This window comes from Mesoplodon densirostris, chromosome 4, assembly GCF_025265405.1.
Source record: "Mesoplodon densirostris isolate mMesDen1 chromosome 4, mMesDen1 primary haplotype, whole genome shotgun sequence".
NCBI lineage: Eukaryota > Metazoa > Chordata > Mammalia > Artiodactyla > Ziphiidae > Mesoplodon > Mesoplodon densirostris.
The window spans coordinates 180,331,285-180,349,670 of record NC_082664.1 but is presented as its reverse complement, the minus strand read 5'-3'; positions in this window follow the sequence as shown (position 1 = coordinate 180,349,670).

The following is an 18,386-nucleotide window of genomic DNA, read 5'->3' as shown; positions in this document are numbered from 1 at the left end:
ACAGGCTCCGGACGCGCAGGCCCAGCGGCCATGGCTCACGGGCCCAGCCGCTCCGCGGCATATGGGATCCTCCCAGACCGGGGCACGAACCCGTATCCCCTGCATCGGCAGGCGGACTCTTAACCACTGCGCCACCAGGGAGGCCCCTCTTTCTTTTAATATTCAAATAAAATACCTTAAGACAATTTCTTTGTGAAACTGTCTAGCCCATATTCCCAAGAATTCTGTGGAGAATCCAAGTGAAGGATGATTGTTTTCATGGTCATCTCTTCTTATAATTTCTAACTCCTGCTATATTCTCACTATTTATCTTTCTTTGATGACAGTCTACACAGATTTTCTCCAAGTGTGGCCTCCATCTCACCTCCTATGTTGCTGCTCCTTTGTTAAAGGATAATTTTTAAACATTAAATTGTGATGCTCATACAAATAGAAAATGAACTGATGCGAAAGATTTTACTTAACTTATTGTTGAGGGAACCAGTAGGATGTTACCACTGCTTCAAATAAGAATTTTTGAAAATACGTGCATATATGCTGAAAAAAAAATTTGCAGATCAAACCAAAAGTGGTCCATACCACATGGCAATAATCAACTGTATGTCCCCACAATTTGCACTTTTGTGAACAAGAATCATTTGCATTGCTGCTGCCATTCTAGCCAGCAGGGTTGTCAAACAGCCCAAAGACAACGGAAGCTGGTGATGACAGAGAGGATGCTCTGGACATTCAGTAATCATTTTTCCCATCACAAAATCTTTCAGGATTTTTTAGGATATGTCTTCCTCCGTTCTCCAAAGAAAGTTGTTATTTTTAATATATTTTATTGAAGTTTACGATTATTAAAACCTGAGCAGTAACAGACAATAGCACATCTTAGAAAAGCAGGAGACAACCCGGAGTTGAATATCCAGAGTCACTTGACATTGAACCCTCAGTCACCTGTAGCAAAGAGACTTTCTCATTGGCCATCTTTCTCCTCAGAGAAAGGCTGTCCTCACCAACCTCAGCTCTTCTCTCCATCCAGACATTTTCCTTCTTTTATCTGCAAGGAAGCCCTCCCTTCTCTCCCTCCTTCATCCAGCCTAACTCTGAAATTTATTCACAGCATCTAAAGGTCTGTTAGATGTTTTCCCACATAAAGACAGGTGTTTTACGTAAGCAGTGTTCTGTGCCTCTAGGGCATTCTGTCCAAAACTCTGTCAGCTTTGACAATAAGAGCTTTTTTCTTCTGCTCACACAAACATTTAGGTTCTTTGAGAATATTCTTGAAATGTTCAACACTTAGCCCGCAGTGAGCCTTCGATAAAATCCTGTTCCTTTATAACTTAGGTAAACAAAACCGAAGAAGTTCAATTTGAACTGAGAAGCCTTCCTTCCTTTTGAATTCAGAAGCCCTCATCTTCCCACATCAAGATCTGATCTGGATCACGACTCTTTCTGAGTCTGAGGGTGCACCGTTCTTACTGAGGAGAATTACTCTCAATGGATGTGAAAAGGACCTCTTCTCCTCCAGCTCAAGTACCTTTTCAAGAGTTGGCCTTCCTTGCCTAGCCTGCGGGTGGGTAAAGGTTACACAGGAAAGCTGGCTGATGATTTGAAAAAGTGATAATCAGTAGGCTAATGAATAACTCAAATTCAGTGTGTCTTGTTCTTTAAATCATGGCTATTTGATGACTTTCCAGAATATAATGTGTTAAACACTCAAAGTTCCTATTTTTGTAAAAAAAAAAAAAAAGAAACAAACAAAAAACTCACTTAGAAAAAGATGAATTTGCTTACAAGATAACTGCAGCAAATACAGAGACATCCTTGATAAGAAGGTCAAATGAAGGCCTGGTAAAAAGAAGAGGCACTGGGAACCAAGGACTGTATTTTCTTCCAGGATACAGAAGTGTGCACCTTCTTTTTTTTTTAGTTTGTGTGTGTGCGTGTGTGTGTGTGTGTTGCAAACTCTAATATCTGGGGGTGAGGACTGCAGACAGGAAAATTAAGTGTGTAAAGTGGGGCTGGGGGAAGGTATTTGGACCAGATGGTATAAGTCCCGGGATGATGGCATTATAATTTGAAGGGCAAATGCCTCCTGAAAAGTCTATGGCTTGGGGCTTCCCTGGTGGCGCAGTGGTTGGGAGTCCACCTGCCAGTGCAGGGAACGCAGGTTCGTGCCCGGGTCCGGGAGGGTCCCGTGTGCCGCGGAGCGGCTGGGCCCGTGGGCCGTGGCCGCTGGGCCTGCGCATCCAGAGCCTGTGCTCCACAACGGGAGAGGCCGCAACAGTGAGAGGCCCACGTACCGCAAAAAAAAAAAGTCTATGGCTTGTACTTGGCAATAGTTGACATGGTCTATGATTTAGGACTAAACATTCCATGGATTCTCTAGGTTTTCACCATCTTTCTGAAGGGAGAAAAGGAAAGCAGTCCTATAGCCTAGGAATTCTCACTTATATTTGATCCTCACAATTATCTTAGGCAGCATTCTTATCTTAAATTTGTGGACAATAAGAAGTTAACTCAGAAGAGTTAACTGGGTTTGTCCAGGGTCAGCCTACAAAGATCCCAGGTTGGGATACAGGTTCGTACGACTCTAAATCACATATTCTCATTCTATTTTCTATTATATGCTGCAGCTAGTAGATGGGTCCAAAAAGATGCAGTCTTAAAAGTGCTCAGAAATTCAGAAAACACTATGTTACAGGGTCTGTAGACCATAACCTAGGGAGAAGGAAAAACAGGAAGTCATCATTAACAGTTCTCATAGTCAGTCACTGTAAGTGGTTTTCTATTGAGTTTCCTTTCACTCCTTTTAACGAGATGACCTCATCTCTACTCCCATTGTCATCCCAGCTCAAGCCCCACTCGCTAGATGCCTGAATTGCTAAAGCCACTTCTCCATGGGCTCTGTGACCCAACCCAAGCCAACCCCTCCTCCTCCACCGACACACATCCCCTGCCTCAGATCCTCAGCCTCCCCTCCTCATATATTACCCCAGTGTTGCTCATAAAAATTTACAACTAAATGCTGAGTGGTAATAGATCACGATTGTATTTTACTCACCTTTAAAGGAAGGTTAAAGGACAAGTTAGGGAAATCGCTTAGGATATCAAGTTAAATTCGAACGAAGACATTTTCATTTGCCCCTTCCCAACTTCATACATTTCCGAACCAGTCATCCAGTCTGAAATCTGCATATGCATCGAGTCAGAATCCTATCATTTGGGGGAAAATTCCATTATGGCAGTTGATATACAACTGCTCCTTTCTACATAAAACCTTTGTTTTTATTACTCTGTAATTTCTAAAGCTATTATATTTTGCTACGCCTACCCCCAAAATACAGCCTGGGTACAGCTGATGATTAAAGCAAGAGAGACATGGAGACCAGCATCTTCTGAAATATTTGGAGATCAGGTCACTAGGCAAAGCACCCCCAGTCTTTTCTGCAATGATGTCCCTTTATCTACTGGTTCTCCCAATCTTCTCAGAAAGGGAGCTTTGAACTCTTGCCTTGGGCACGCTTCCCAGGACTTCCAAACATCTTCCCCGGCCATGGGCCAACAAACGACAGCTCAAGGATGAGGTTGGGCTGTGTTTGTTTGAAGTGTTCTGTGAATTCTGGCTCCGCATTCTGGGTTGTCCACCATGAGTTGAGCTCTCTTTCCAGCCAATTGAAGGTCTTTTTCCTGAGAACAGTTTTGGCCAACGAATCAGAGCTCAGGCTCCAAGGCTGTCTTTACCTTCCCTCATATTGAATAGTTACTGAAAGTTCCAGAGAAAGTAACAGCTGGGTTTCCACATTAAATTAAGTGCCTGTGATAAGTTGTCCCACTCCGTGGTGAAACATTTCCTTTAAAAACAGAACGTATCCTTCAGGCCATGATCAGCAAATGCTACACTTTGAAATTAATGAACAGTCTCAGCCAAAAACAAGGTGGGACTAGGGCCCCCCACTAACAGTACTGGCTTGACAGGAACTGACGTGTGAAAAAATATAAAAATGTTTTTAAAAAGGATAAACAACAAGGTCCTACTGTAGAGCACAGGGAACTATATTCAATATCCTGTGATAAACCATAATGGAAAAGAATATGAAAAAGAATGTATCTATATGTATAACTGAGTCACTTGCTGTACAGCAGAAATTAAACACTACATTGTAAATCAACGATACCTCAATAAAACTAAAAATATATATAAATGTACAATGTGAAACTGAATAATATTATCTGAGACGTATTGCTATTAAAATCTTAGTCTATCAATGACTTGCCTTTTATAGCATTTTTAGAAACAGTTACTCACTCGTTACGGTTTGACCAACTTGCAAAAGTAAGGCATCTACTTCCTGCCGCTATTTTGTCCCAAAGGAGGTCAAGCTGCCCACGAGATTCTCCCAAGTGAAAAATAGGTTCCCTTGACCTCTACCACCTCCATATTTGTTTGGATCAACAAGCTCACCTTTCAAGCTGCAAACAACCTGTGGGGAGAATAGACATAGCAGACGTTTCGCACGTAGTGTCCACAGAGCTAACACGCTCAGCGAATTCAGTTGCCCTGAGGAAAAGGAGGTGATGATGGGAGGGACTCTTGACACAGAACGTCTGAGAGGGGGCTGCCCCCTGAGGCTCTGACTAGTGCAAAGGAATCAGCACACTTCCTCACAAGGAGCTTCTGGGATGGAGAGAGAAAGGCATAAGGAGGCAGAAGGGTGAGGTGGAGCCCTTTCAGGGCAAAGCCTGTCTTCCTTGACGTCTCCCTAGGTCCCTGGTGGCTGCCATATTTCCCCCTTAACAGCCCCAGGAAGACAGCCTCCCGATTGTTTTCTATAAGCAGAGAAGTTATTCTTTAAGTTTCAATGACTGATACAGAGCTTCCCAAAGTCCACTGAGAAGGTAACTCTCAAGCAAAGTAGAGTGAAGGATGTGCCACGTGGCTGCTGGGGAATGAGCTTTCCAGGCAAGTTGGGTTTTACTAAAGCAACTCAATGTTCATCTCCAACCAAACACTGCCTTGTGTCTGGTCATAGAGGAAATAGGGTAAACTTGGATTCAGAAGTTGATCTGCCCAAACATTGATCATCCCTGGAGGGAACAAGTGTTCAGACAGATATGAAGAATGCAGAGATCGGGTTCAAGAAGGAAGGTCGGACCTTGAAGAGCCCAGGATGTGACGGTCAGGGCGTGGGCATCTATTCTGAGTGAGATGGGAAGCATTGGAGGGTTTTGAGCAGAGGAGTGTCCTGCTCTGACATGGACTTCAAGAAGATCCTCCTGTTGTGTTGATGATAGTCTTTCAGTAAGAACTTGGGAGGAATTGCTTTTACTCTATTAAAACCCAAATCAGCTCACAGTATCCATGCAAGATGTTATTCTTCAGCTACTCCAAGAATGTGTATCTCAAAAGCACCCAAACTAAGTACAAATCATGTTATATACTGTGAATATTTGAATATCTACATTTCTATCAATTGACTAAGTAAGGTATTGGGAATATTAAACCTAGTTTGTTATTATATAAATCTGGATAATAATCTGGTCTCATTTTCCTAATTCATCAACAGAGGCATTTGAACTAGTGTGTTCATTCTTTCATTTTATCACATGTTTAGATAAATATGGTGGAAAAAGAACTATGGTGGAAAAAGATCACACTTCTCTTCAAGGAGATCATATTCTACAAGTGAGAGACCAGAACAAGTCTAAAGAAGGAAGGTATGTGCTTTGTTTGGTTTTGATGCACAAAACTGAGGGGTTTTAAAATTCTGTTGGAAAGGAACTATAAAATAGGAAGACATGGGAGATTCAGGGGAGAAAGAAGAAAATCTGTAGATTGTACTCGATGAAAAGGAGGTGGCTTGGTTCCCCTGAGGTCAGAGAGAAAGGGGCATTCCTTTGTGATAAAAGGTTTAATAAAAATACATGAAGATCATAGGTTTTCAGGTTGGAAGGTAAGATAATGGTTATTAAAAAAAGCTTCAATTTTCCCTCAGAAGAAGGTAGAGTCACTGGTTAAGAGGGAGGAGGATTCTGTGTGGTAGAAAGATTGAGGAAAACAGGGAAGGCTTGAAATCACCACTGTGGAGAAAGGATAATGAGAGCCTGGGGGTTAATGCCTAGTTGTACCAATCTGTACTTTGTGATGTTTTCTCCAGAGGGTAGGAATGAGTGGAGAACACAAACAATCTAGTTGGTTCAAAGTTGAGGAAACTGCTGCCGAGCATGATATGAAGACCGTGGAAGCAGGGGCTGGAGGAAATTGGGAAAGAGTCTTTGACATGAAGAAGCATTTGTTCTTGTCTGAATAGGGAGGTAAGAGAGGACCTGAGGAGGTGAAGGTAGCAGTTGCAGTTGGGGTCAGGGAGGTGAAGGGACAAGGTACCTTGACGAGACAGGGGCAGGTGTAGCGGGATCAGGGTGAGGGATTGGGGATGGGGGCCATGTATACAGAACACAAAGTTTGGAGTTCAGGTTTTATAAAGGAGGCAGATGGAGTGGCATGTTAGCTGGCGTGTGATAGGGTGGAATGTGAGAGAAGGAGGAGGTTATTGGAATTCAGGTGGTACAAGAACCGAGAGCTTAGGGTGTAGGATGTATGGATGCTGATGTGGGGATTGAAGGTCACTGGGATTTCGGCAGCGTTGGGTGAAGAGGTCCTTGTAGCCCTAACATCATATTACTTGGATTTAGTATAAAAGGAACCCACAATTAAGTCAGTGGTGTCTTTTAGTGAAGTTCAGTGAATAATACTGGATAACAACTGGTTAAGAATGTCTTTATTTTATTAAAGCAACTCAATGTTCATCTCCAATCAGATACTGTTGTGTGCCATGTCATAGTGGGAATAGGGTAAACTTTGATTCAGAAATTGATCCGACCAGCCATTTATCAGCTGTGTGGCTTAACTTCTCCAAGAATCTTTCCTTATTTGTAAAGTCAGAGTAGTAATACTGGCCACCTAAGATTGTTGAGATTTTCACATACTGGGACATAGATGAAATGGATGCCTAAGATGACTTGCCTGGTAGAGACTTCTTCCTTCCCACCCCTGCCTGTCCTGCCCTGGGTCCACATGGGAGCTACTGCATTGAGACAAAATGCCCCTTTCCCTGGTCCCAGGTGATTAGTTTCAGGTGAAACCAACATGTACCCGCCAACACTTTGCACTCAAACCAGAATGAGTGTGGTCTGTCTTCCTCCCATGGCTGAAATCCTGGGGTGAAAAATACAAAAGGTGTGAGTTTTGGGAGCGAAACGGAGCTGATCTGCAGAGAGGTGCCAGGGAATCTCCTCTTCTGCCTCAATGGCAGAGGTGGATATTTTTTTGAAAGTGCCAGCAGATACAGTGTGTGAACATCCATGGCGGAGTACCTGACAGAGTTTGCAGGTTCCATAACTGCTTTTATTTTTTTTCAAGGTGTTTTGTAGGAGAGAGGTTAGGAGTCAAAAGTAATCTACGTGATTTACGAGACACTGCTCTGGAGTATGTGCATGGGTGCATGAGAGAGAGACAGAGACAGAAGGGGAGGAATTGGGAAGCTGGCAGAGGAGAGAGGGGAGGATATGAGACATAACCTCTGAGAAGAGTCCCAGCTAAAGAACCAACTTATCTTTAGTCAATAACACCCCCCCACCCCCCCCACCCCCCCGCAAACAACCAGAACCTGCTTCCTGTCTCCACCCTGTACTTCAAGCCCAAGTTGGAAATACTCCTGGGAAGAGGCAACAACATCAGATTATCTTAAAATGAGAAGGAAATGAGTGAAGAAACAGCGATCCGGAGGCGGAGCCCAGCCACAAGGAGCCAGAAAGTGGAGGAGGGTGACTGTTCTGCTGAAACGTGGACCTTCTAATTCAAAAAGCTTAGTCACCAGACTGAGGGCAGATAACGAGAGTGGAAGGACTGAGGAGTGTGGGGAAACATCTCAGAAGGCTCTGCAGTCCTGAGGCGTTGAGCGCAAAGCTCTCGACAAACTCACAGTCCTCTGGAAGCTTCAGAAAACCAACTCAGGATAAAGCAAACAGCTCCATGGGGGATTTCACAGCGTAAAGCTAACTAACACCCATCGGACAGAGGCTCTGAACAGTGGAGATGGTTCAGAAAGCATCTTCTACCACTGGCCATGATTATATTCGATCCTCGAATAATCTGTAAAAATGTGGCTCCATTTGGACAATCACCATTTCGTGCCTAAATGGCCTGGTTAAAAAATCGGCTCCAACGTGGGGAGGGGAAGGGTGAGCTGGGACGAAGTGAGAGGGTGGCATGGACATATATACACTACCAAATGTAAAATAGATAGCTAGTGGGAAGCAGCCACAGAGCACAGGGAGATCAGCTCGGTGCTTTGTGACCACCTAGAGGGGTGGGATAGGGAGGGTGGGAGGGAGACGCAAGAGGGAGGGGATATGGGGATATATGTATACATATAGCTGATTCACTTTGTTACACAGCAGAAACTAACACACCATTGTAAAGCAATTATACTCCAATAAAGATGTTAAAAAAAAATCGGCTCCACTATTTCACTCAGTCTAAGGTCCCTTAGAGCTCTAACCACAAGCTTAGGAAAAACGACATTCATTTTTTTAAACGGCTCTGTAGGGGACGAGTAAACACAGAAACTGATGTGGGTGCTCAAACCACCTGTTAACACCAGGTTATAAGCACCCAGATGAGTCAATTCTTGTTTTAACTTTATACCTTATCATCAGAATGAAGATACAAACTTTTAAAAATGTTTATCGAGAAATGAACAGATCCCTGAGAAGGTGTCACCAAGCCCCTGCAGATCTGTGGACCCCAGGGTTCGGCAGATGGAGCCATCAGGCAAGGTGATCTGACCATTTCTTCCTGGCTCTGCGGAGGGTGAACTCGGTGGGTGAGGGGGAGACCGGAGACCACGTCTTCAGTAGCCATGGAAATAGTTGAGGCAGAAGGTGAAAGGAGTGAAAGACGGAAAGGGGAGGAAAGAAAAGGAGGGGACGACTTTGCGGGAAGGAAGGGATGAAGGCTCAATGGAGCCTCATGGCCACTAGGGGGAGAAAACAGAAGTCGGCAGTGTCTCCAACTAGAAAACACGCAACGCATCCATACTTAGGTTTCAAGTATCCCAGTCAGGACTCTCTTCTGTGGAGACAAGCTTCTGCGCACAAGTGATGCAACAAAACTCTACAGAAGGAACACTTAGTCCCATGTCCAGCGGGCTTTGCGATTAGAAGCCTTGGGCCCTCTTCTCAACTCCGCTAAGTGTGGAAACTGGAGGGCATGATCCCACAGGCAGCTGTTTCCTGGTCTCAAAAGTGGTGGGCGGGTGGGTGAGTGGATAAAATGCTCAAAGAAAATCCCAGAGCAGCCTGATAGAAAGACCCAGAAAAAAAAAAAAAAAAGGTACCAGACAAAAATTAAGTCCAGAAATCCCTTTGTAAATGGTCTGAGCTCAAACGAACCTAGCCTTGAGCTGAGCAAAAGATGCAGTCAGAGATAAGGTTTTGGAAAGTGATTTCCAATAACTGCTCTGTTCTCTGCCGAGGGGAGCAGGCAGCTTGGCTTTGAGAAGAAATGGCCATTTAACCGCCTATTGCTCAGGGCAACCGGTTTAATTCGAAGAGAGCCTGCCTGTGATTGACAGCTTAAGAAAAGTCAAGTTTATTTGCAAGAGATTTGAGATCGGATTATAATAGGGGTGTAGAAAGCTATCAAGCAGCTAGGAAAACAAGAGCAGATTTTAGATATGTTTAGCAAGTTACGAAAAGTCTATTACAAAAAGCCTGAGTTCTTTTGAGAATTTGCTTGCAAGCTATTGGATAACTTCTAAGAAAAATAGTAACCGGAGGCATAGAAATAACTAAACAAATCTGGTGAATGAATTTTCACACACAGAGCAGATGTCACTACATAAAATCCAATCCAAAACATTTGATCAAAAGGCTCCTTCTCAGACAAGGTTAGAAGTAAGTCAGACACGGGTGTTTAGAATACATAACCGTTGGTGCAACAGACAGTTGAAGCAGACTTTGGAAATTCCACTGAATCCCTCAAATTCCTAATTTTATATATACTTTTTTACAGTGATATATTACTGGGTATGAGTATAGAGTCACTATCATTTTGTTGGTTTACTTTCCTTTCAAAGAAAATAAGCAACTGGTAAAACTTTCAAAGAAATGCATTTTCAACCCAAGTAACATCTCAAAATGAATTGTTTATTGAACAGAGCATCCTTCTGGTGAGTTCTCGTTGGCTACATCTGCTGTTTGACAAGAGTCATTACTGAGTCACAGACTGACTCTGATTTCAGATTGTCCTCTGACCTTGTCAGAAGCCATGTATTGTGTTACATCTGTTGCTAGGACAAAATAGATAATTTATCCTCTTGAATTCCTTTTGTATCGTGTACTTATAGTACCTATGGCATTGTATTTCACTGAATTTTCTTCTATATTTGTCTCCCACTTGTTTGAAAGCCTTCAAGAGCAAAGAGTATGCCTCATCCCTCTATTTTTAGCTCCTGGACAAGTGCCTGGCATACCAGTAGCCCTCAATAAAAATTTATTGAATGAATGAATAAAGGAATGAATAAGAGCTTTCTTCAATTTTTGCTGAGCTTTACACATCAAAACCTAATACAGTTTTAGAAAGCCATTGAAGGGAATCAGAATATGCCCTCCCCAAAGATGCCACTTTGGCATAAAGATGATTTTGAGCTGAAGACAATTCATAATCAGCGGATGCAAGAAGAATTCCCTGACCTTCCCTTCTCTGCCAAAAAGGAAGGTATTAATTTCCATGTGTGAAGGTGTCCCCCTCTCTCTTCCCTACCTTTCTCTGTAGCATAAAGAGAAGATCAACTCATATCACTGGAGACAGGCGAGTCAACATCCCCCTAAAATAACCCTTACCTTCCATTAGTTCTCCCATATATTTTTCCTAGTTACTTCCCCGTGATTTGTCATCCCTTGAAGCCCAGCTCCCTGCCCTTTCTGTTAAAAGGGTATATAAGCCCGAGTCTAACCACTTCTTTGAATTTCACTTCTTTTCTATGAACTTTTGTGCACATAAATATTAATGAAAATTGTGTGCCTCTTCTCCTGTTAATCTGTCTTTTGTTAGCTTAATTTGCAGGCCCCCAGGTACTCACTGTAAGAGGATAAAGATTTTCCCACCTGACCTTATTATATTTATTCATATTTCTCTTTATATCTGTCAAAGAAACATTTCTCCTGACTATATTCACTTTATTTCTTATCTTTTCTCTCCTCTGTTAACAATTCAAAGGATAGTATAAAAGCAAGAAACTTCTACCTTGACCACATGGGACTCTTTTTAAAGGCTTTTCATTCCTGTTAATGTCTCAGCCCCAAAAAGAAACTCCAGAGGTTTCCACTTTTCAGCCCCTGCCTTTATTAATTACCCCATTTTCTATACTCAGGGACTGTAAGCACATTTTCATCCTTATATTATTTTTGTCTGTTATTCTGTCAATGTTCACTGTCTTAGAGTATTTTTGATTATAGATTTGGCAAAGTAATTTTCTTCTTTCCAAAGGTTACCCCAAACTCTCATTTTTGTTCAGGGTAACAAAACTCTATCCTTGACCAAACTTTGGTCAGGTTGCTTTGAACACTCTTTTCAAGGACTCAACTCTTGGACTCCTGTGTCTATCTTGGCATTGCCCAATTTTACCAAAAGCCCTGCTAAGCCAGGTAAGAGAATTCTCCCACCCTCCATCTCTGATCACTTTGATATCTGATTAAATTCCTCACCCATCCCCAGGTGATGTCTGATCACCCTGGCCTGCCTTCAGCAAGAATGTCAGGTTGGTTTAACCAGAATCCCCTTCATCCTGGCTGTTTTCTCTTTGTAATGTTCCATCCGCAGACCCCCACCCTGCTCCTGGTCTATAAATATCCACTTGTTCTTGCTGTCTTCAGAATTGAGCCCACTTCTAGGCTGCGGTCTCTCGTCCTCTCGTGCAATAGCCCCTGAATAAAACCTGTTCTTACCACTTTACTGTCAGACTCTGATTTTTCTTTCACAAGTTGTATAGGGACCAGTATCTCAAAAAGGACCTCTTGCAAAGGAGCCTCCTTTTATTTGTCACTCGCTTTGCCCTGCCAGAGTGTAATTTAAGAAAAACTAAAAACATGACTCTCAATCCTCTCCATTATCCATCTGGTTAGGATCACTAGAAAGACCATAAAACCAAATCCCTCACTGCTGCAACCAAGTGGAAATGACTTAGTGGCCTTGCATGAACTAGAACCAAAACCAAACATATACATACTAAAAAGAACCTCAAACAGTAGAGAGGATAAAAGAACCTAAAGAAGCCGAGAGTCAGCAAAGTTCAAGCTCCACTGCTTTTTGTCATTCACACTGGCAGCCAAGAAAAGACAAGCCTGGGCTTATGTAGCCTATGAGTTTCACGTCTCAAGCAATGCACTGTACGGGGCTTCCAGGTGAGTCCACGAGAGTGCTGCATGGCAGCCTCCAAAATTTCTAAAGTATAGCTTTTTAATGTTAAAAATATGCATCTCATGCATAAGTAAAAAATGAGCATGTGTCCAAGATTTTAACCAACTTGGTAATTAATGAAGGAACCAGTAAGACGTTAAGACTAGTTCAAAAGACACTTTGGATGGATGGATGGATGGATGGATGGATAGATAGATAGATAGATAGATAGATGTAAACAGTTGGTTAAGAATGGTAAAATTTGTTAATAGATGCAAAACAGGTTAATATCTTATGGGGCAATTAAATGTAATCTTTGAGATTATCTTTTATATCTTTATTGTAGAAATGAATTATTACTCTAGTGAAACAAAATTTATTTGCCTTGTTGTGGGCAAGAATCAACTGCATTGCTATCAGTTTTTGCATGATAACTTCTTCTCTTATATCTCTTAGATATAAAATTACCTAGATATAAAAGTCAACCAGAGGTGCACAGCCCTATAGAATTAGACAATCTCCTAAGGGGTTTCCAGCCCTTTGCTGAAAGGACACTCTAATCGTTTTCCCCCATTTCCAAATCTTGGACAATTGCTCCTGACTTCCTTTGGAATTTTATTTATCTTCCCTCCCTTTCTCTCTCCCTTCATTATTTCTTTCCTTCTTTCCTCTTCATATATTTATTGATTATTTATTGTATTCTAGATCAGCACTGACCAATAGAACTTTTTTTTTTCTGATGTGGACCATTTTTAAAGTCTTTATTGAATTTGTTACAATATTGCTTCTGTTTTATGCTTTGGTTTTTTGGCTGCGAGGCATGTGGGATCTTAGTTCCCTGACCAGGGATCGAAACCGCACCCCCTGCATTGGAAGGCGAAGTCTTAACCACTGGACCGCCAGGGAAGTCCCAGAACTTTCAGTGATGACAGAAAGTTCTATGTCCCTGCTTTCCAGTATGGTAGCCACTAGCTACGCATGGCAATTGAATAGCTGAAATTTGGCCAGGAGGACTAAAGAGTTTTTAACTAATTTAATTTTGACTAGTTAAAATCTAAATAGCCACATGTGACACTGGGGACCATCATGGAAGGCACAGTTCTGACGCTGTGTACGATTCTTCAATATGTAAGGTTCCATGTCCCTCACCTCCCATCCCTCCTGCCTTCTAAGGTTTATGTGCTCACAGAGAATTTAAGGCAGGTATGAATGCACTGTTCTAGAAGGCAGTTGATGCTCTGTGGTCTCGGAGAGGAGACTACGTCTCGCTGGGCTGGTCTGTAAAGGCTTTAGACAACAGTGGATGAAACTTCGACTTGCCAAGTTGTCAGAGAAAGACCTTCCAGGAGGAGGGGACAGGATGGCCAAAGTCAGGAGGTAGGTAGATGTTTAGGGACTGAGCAGTCGTCCTGGCAGGCCACCGCCCAAAGCTCAAGTAGGCAAGCTGGGAAATCTCAAGCTTTCTAGAAAGGAAAGGGGCTTGGAAACAGCCTGTAAAGTCCTCTGAAATCACTGATAACATCAGGACCTTCTCCTATAAAAGTTCTGGGAAATCACTAAACGCATGGGGGCAGGGGTGGGCATGGACAGGACCAGATCTTTATTATTAAAAAGCTCCATAAAGACAGCACGGAAGATGGATGGGAAGGCAGGAGCCACCGACGTGCAGGAGACGGGTTGGAAGGCTGTTAAAAAGCATCGACGTGTCATACAGAGTGAAGTAAGTCAGAAAGAGAAAAACAAATACCATATGCTAATACATATATATGGAACCAAAAAAAAAATTATTCTGAAGAACCTAGGGGCAGGACGGGAATAAAGACGCAGATGTAGAGAATGGACTTGAGGACACGGGGAGGGGGAACGGTAAGCTGGGACGAAGTGAGAGAGTGGCATGGACATATATACACTACCACATGTAAAATAGATAGCTAGTGGGAAGCAGCTGCATAGCACAGGGAGATCAGCTCGGTGCTTTGTGACCCCCTAGAGGGGTGGGATAGGGAGGGTGGGAGGGAGACACAAGAGAGAGGAGGTATGGGGATATATGTATACGTGTAGCTGATTCACTTTGTTATACAGCAGAAAATAACACACCATTGTAAAGGAGTTATACTCCAATAAAGGTGTTAAAAAAAAAATCATCGACGTGAGAGGTAATAGGGTCTGCATCAGAAGGGTGGTAACCAATGAGGTGGGATACATCCATCTGACATTGCTGTAGCCCAGAAAGGGGTTTATTTTTTATAAATATAAATTATATTTATATAAGTATATGTATGTCTCTGTGTGTGTGTATATATATATATATACACACATATATATTTATATATATTTGTATAATATAATATATAGTTACATATAAATATATTTATATATTTATGTATATTTATATATTCATGTATACTTATATTTATGTATATAATACCTATATTTATATTATAATATATTTATGTATAAATAATATATATTTATGTATATTTATAGACATATAAAGAATGTATTATATATATATATATATTGGGACTAACACGTTTCTTCAAGTGCTCTTTGAACAGAATGACTATTGGGGGTGTACTTAGACATGACAACCCTGGCTCTGACCATAAACAAGTAAGAGGGAGAATTACTTTAGGTTCTAAAGCCAGCTTTGTGAATCTCTGAGATTCTCAGAGCAGGCTTTGGATGACACATACAGGGTCAACCCTGGACAAAATTGTTACATATTAAACATTTTAGAGTATTCCGCATTCCTCTTCCCTATATATCCTGCATAACTAACATGGATTTAATTTATTAACTCATTATGTACCTGGCACTTCTTTAGGGTCTTTAAATAGTTTATTAGTTTTCTATTAGTTTGTGTTCATTTCCTAGAGATGGTGTAACACATTACCACCGGTTCAAAGGCTTTAAAACAACACAAATGTATTATATTACAGTTATGAAGGTTAGAAATCTGACACAGTTCTCATGGGGCTAAAATCAAGGTATCAGCAGGGCTGTGTCTCTTTCTGGAAGCTCTCGGGGGGATCCATTTCTTTGCCTTTTCCAGCTTCTCGAGGCTGCCAGTATTCCTTGGCTCTTTGCCCCTTCCTTCATTGTAAAGAGAGCGATCGAAGGTCAAGTTCTTCTCCCAATACTTCACGTCACCTTGACCTTCTCTTCTGCCTCCTTCTTTCACTTCTAAGGATCCTTCTGAGTACAGTGGACCCACAGAGATAATCCCGGATCATCTCCCTATTTCAATAATCTCCCTGATTTGCAACCTTAATTCCATCTGCAACCTAATTCTCCTTTGCCATCTCCCCACCTCAAGGTCCTTAAAGGTAATCAACTGCAAAGTCCCTTTCAACACATAAGGTGACACATTCATAGAGTCCTGGGATTAGGATGTGGGCATCTTTGGGGAACATTATTCTGCTTCCTGCAAATATATTATTTCCTTTGATTCTCACCACACTGTTAGTATGATTATCCCCATTCTACAGAATCTCATTGCACTATTACAGTATTCCTTCTGTGTTGTGGATAATGAACCCAATGCTTAGGGAACTTGAAGGCAGCAACCTGTAGCACACACAGCTTGCACAGTGGCAGTGCTAGGACTGGAACCCATGTCTGTCTCTCATGCTTATTAACCTCTTTGCCACTAAACCACACTAATTCTCACAAATGTCACTTCCTCCTGATTACTCCTTTTCTCCCTCAGAGTTTTATTCTCTCTAACCTACCCCAGAAAAGCATTACACCAGGAAGGTATGTCAAACTTGTTGCATTTTTAAAGCATCATGCTTCAAATGATACATTTCTAGGGGTACTCGCTTTGGGCAACATGAAGGTCTAGGAACAAAGGTCAGAAGTTGGTGGAGAAACTAGCAAATTCAGAAGGGATATTTTGAGCTTGGGGCTTTCTCAGCACTTCTGGGCTATAGATGATTGTCTGCTTTGCTTCCTGAGAGGAAAGCCTGGATCCCATGCAGAGGCTGCTTGAGTAGAAGGGGTGATAAGATTTTGAGAGTGATTTAGAGTAAGTTCAGATGGCGCCTTTCTGCCCTTCTCCTCCTGGGAGCCGTCCACTTACAGTGTCAAAAGACAAACTGGCCACATATATTCAACATTAGTTCCCTTTTTTAAAAAAAAAATTAAGTTTATTTTTTAAAAGGAGAGAAAAGCTAAAATGCTAGGATGAATCGCATTATCAGACATCTGCACAGAGATTAGATGAGCTCATTATGGAAATTCAAGAGTATCAGACACATTTGGAAGCTCATTTCTGAAAAGGTAGAGTCCTGTTACTAAGGTAAAAAGGGATCGTGCTATGGTCCTTTTTTTTTTTTTTTTTTTTTTTTGCCTTGACCTCCTTCATCAGCTAAAAGTACAACCAATCCAGATGGGTTCTGCTGGGTAGCATTTGGTCTTTTGATGTGAAAGCTGGTTGGGCAGGTGTGTTGACCTTGGAAGATTTAATTGAGCTGTACACTTATGATCTGTGTGCTTTCTGGATGCTGTACGCTAATCAATAAAAAAGACACTAACGACAGAGTGAGAACCAGGGAACAATCTCAGTAAAGGAAGCAGGACTGCTGGGAAGCAGAGTCTGCTTTATCCTGAAGCTATGAGGCTTGTTTCCTGGGCCCCTCACCACCCTGCGGGGTTCCAGTCAATGCCAGGGGTAGCTGGGAGCAGTGAGTTTTCTAGGTGGGAGGGGAAGGCAGATTGCAATTGGAAATTTCTTAAAGAAAGAGATAAGGAATTAATTATTAAGAATCCAGTGATTTCTTTCTTTATTTAAACACATATTCACTTTTTGATTTTAAAAAGCAAACCAACAGGACTTCCCTGGTGGCGCAGTGGTTAAGAATCTGCCTGCCGACGCAGGGGACACACGTTCGAGCCCTGGTCCAGGAAGATCCCACATGCCACGGAGCAACTAAGCCCGTGCGCCACAACTGCTGAGCCTGCGCTCTAGAGCCCATGAGCCACAACTACTGAGCCTGCATGCCACAACTACTGAAGCCTGCGCGCCTAGAGCCGGTGCTCCACAACGAGAGAAGCCACCACAATGAAAAGCCCATGCACCACAATGAAGAGCAGCCCCCACTCGCCACAACTAGAGAAAGCCCGCACGCAGCAACGAAGACCCAATGCGGCCATAAATAAATAAATAAATAAATAAATGATCTATATATTTAAACAAAAGCAAACCAACAAAAACAAATGAACTCACCACTTGCCCTTGTAGAAATCACAGTGCTGTGACAGGAGCAGTCCTGCATGGAGGAGGAGGAGGAGGAAAGACTACATTGAAATCCGTGTGAAGCAGGAAAGACAAATAATTTGAACCACTACTGCATTGATTTCCAAACAGAAAAGTGCCACAGGTCCTGGGAGGTTCTTGTGGATTGTAATGTCTTTTGAAATCCCTACCCTCATGGAATTTACTTTCTAAAGTCGGGGTGGAGAAAGACCGACAAAAACAAGCACAATATATAGCACTTAAAAGGAAACAAGTGCTATGGAGAAAAACAAACCAGGGAACTAGGAAAGGGAGGGCAGTGGTAGTGGTACTAGAAGTGTGGTGTGAGTCTTTAAATGAGGTGAACAGGTAAGTCTTCACTGAAAGATGAAATTTAAGCAAACCCCTGAAAACTTAGAGTCCTGTGGTCATCTGTGGGGATGCATCAAGGTAAGGGGAATAGCAGGTGCAAAGGCCCAGAGGCAGGAGTCCAGAAGCAGCCAGTAGCTAGAGCAGAGTTGAGGAGGGGTGAGTGGAAGGAAAAGTTTTCATGGAGTGCGCAGATCTTGTAGGTTTGCTAAGCCATTTCGAGGAGTCTGGCTTTTACTCTGAGTGGTTTGGGGAGAACTTGCTCAGAGGAGTGGTATAATCCAACTGTAACTCAGTAACAGCAATATAATTTAAAAATGGACAAAGGAT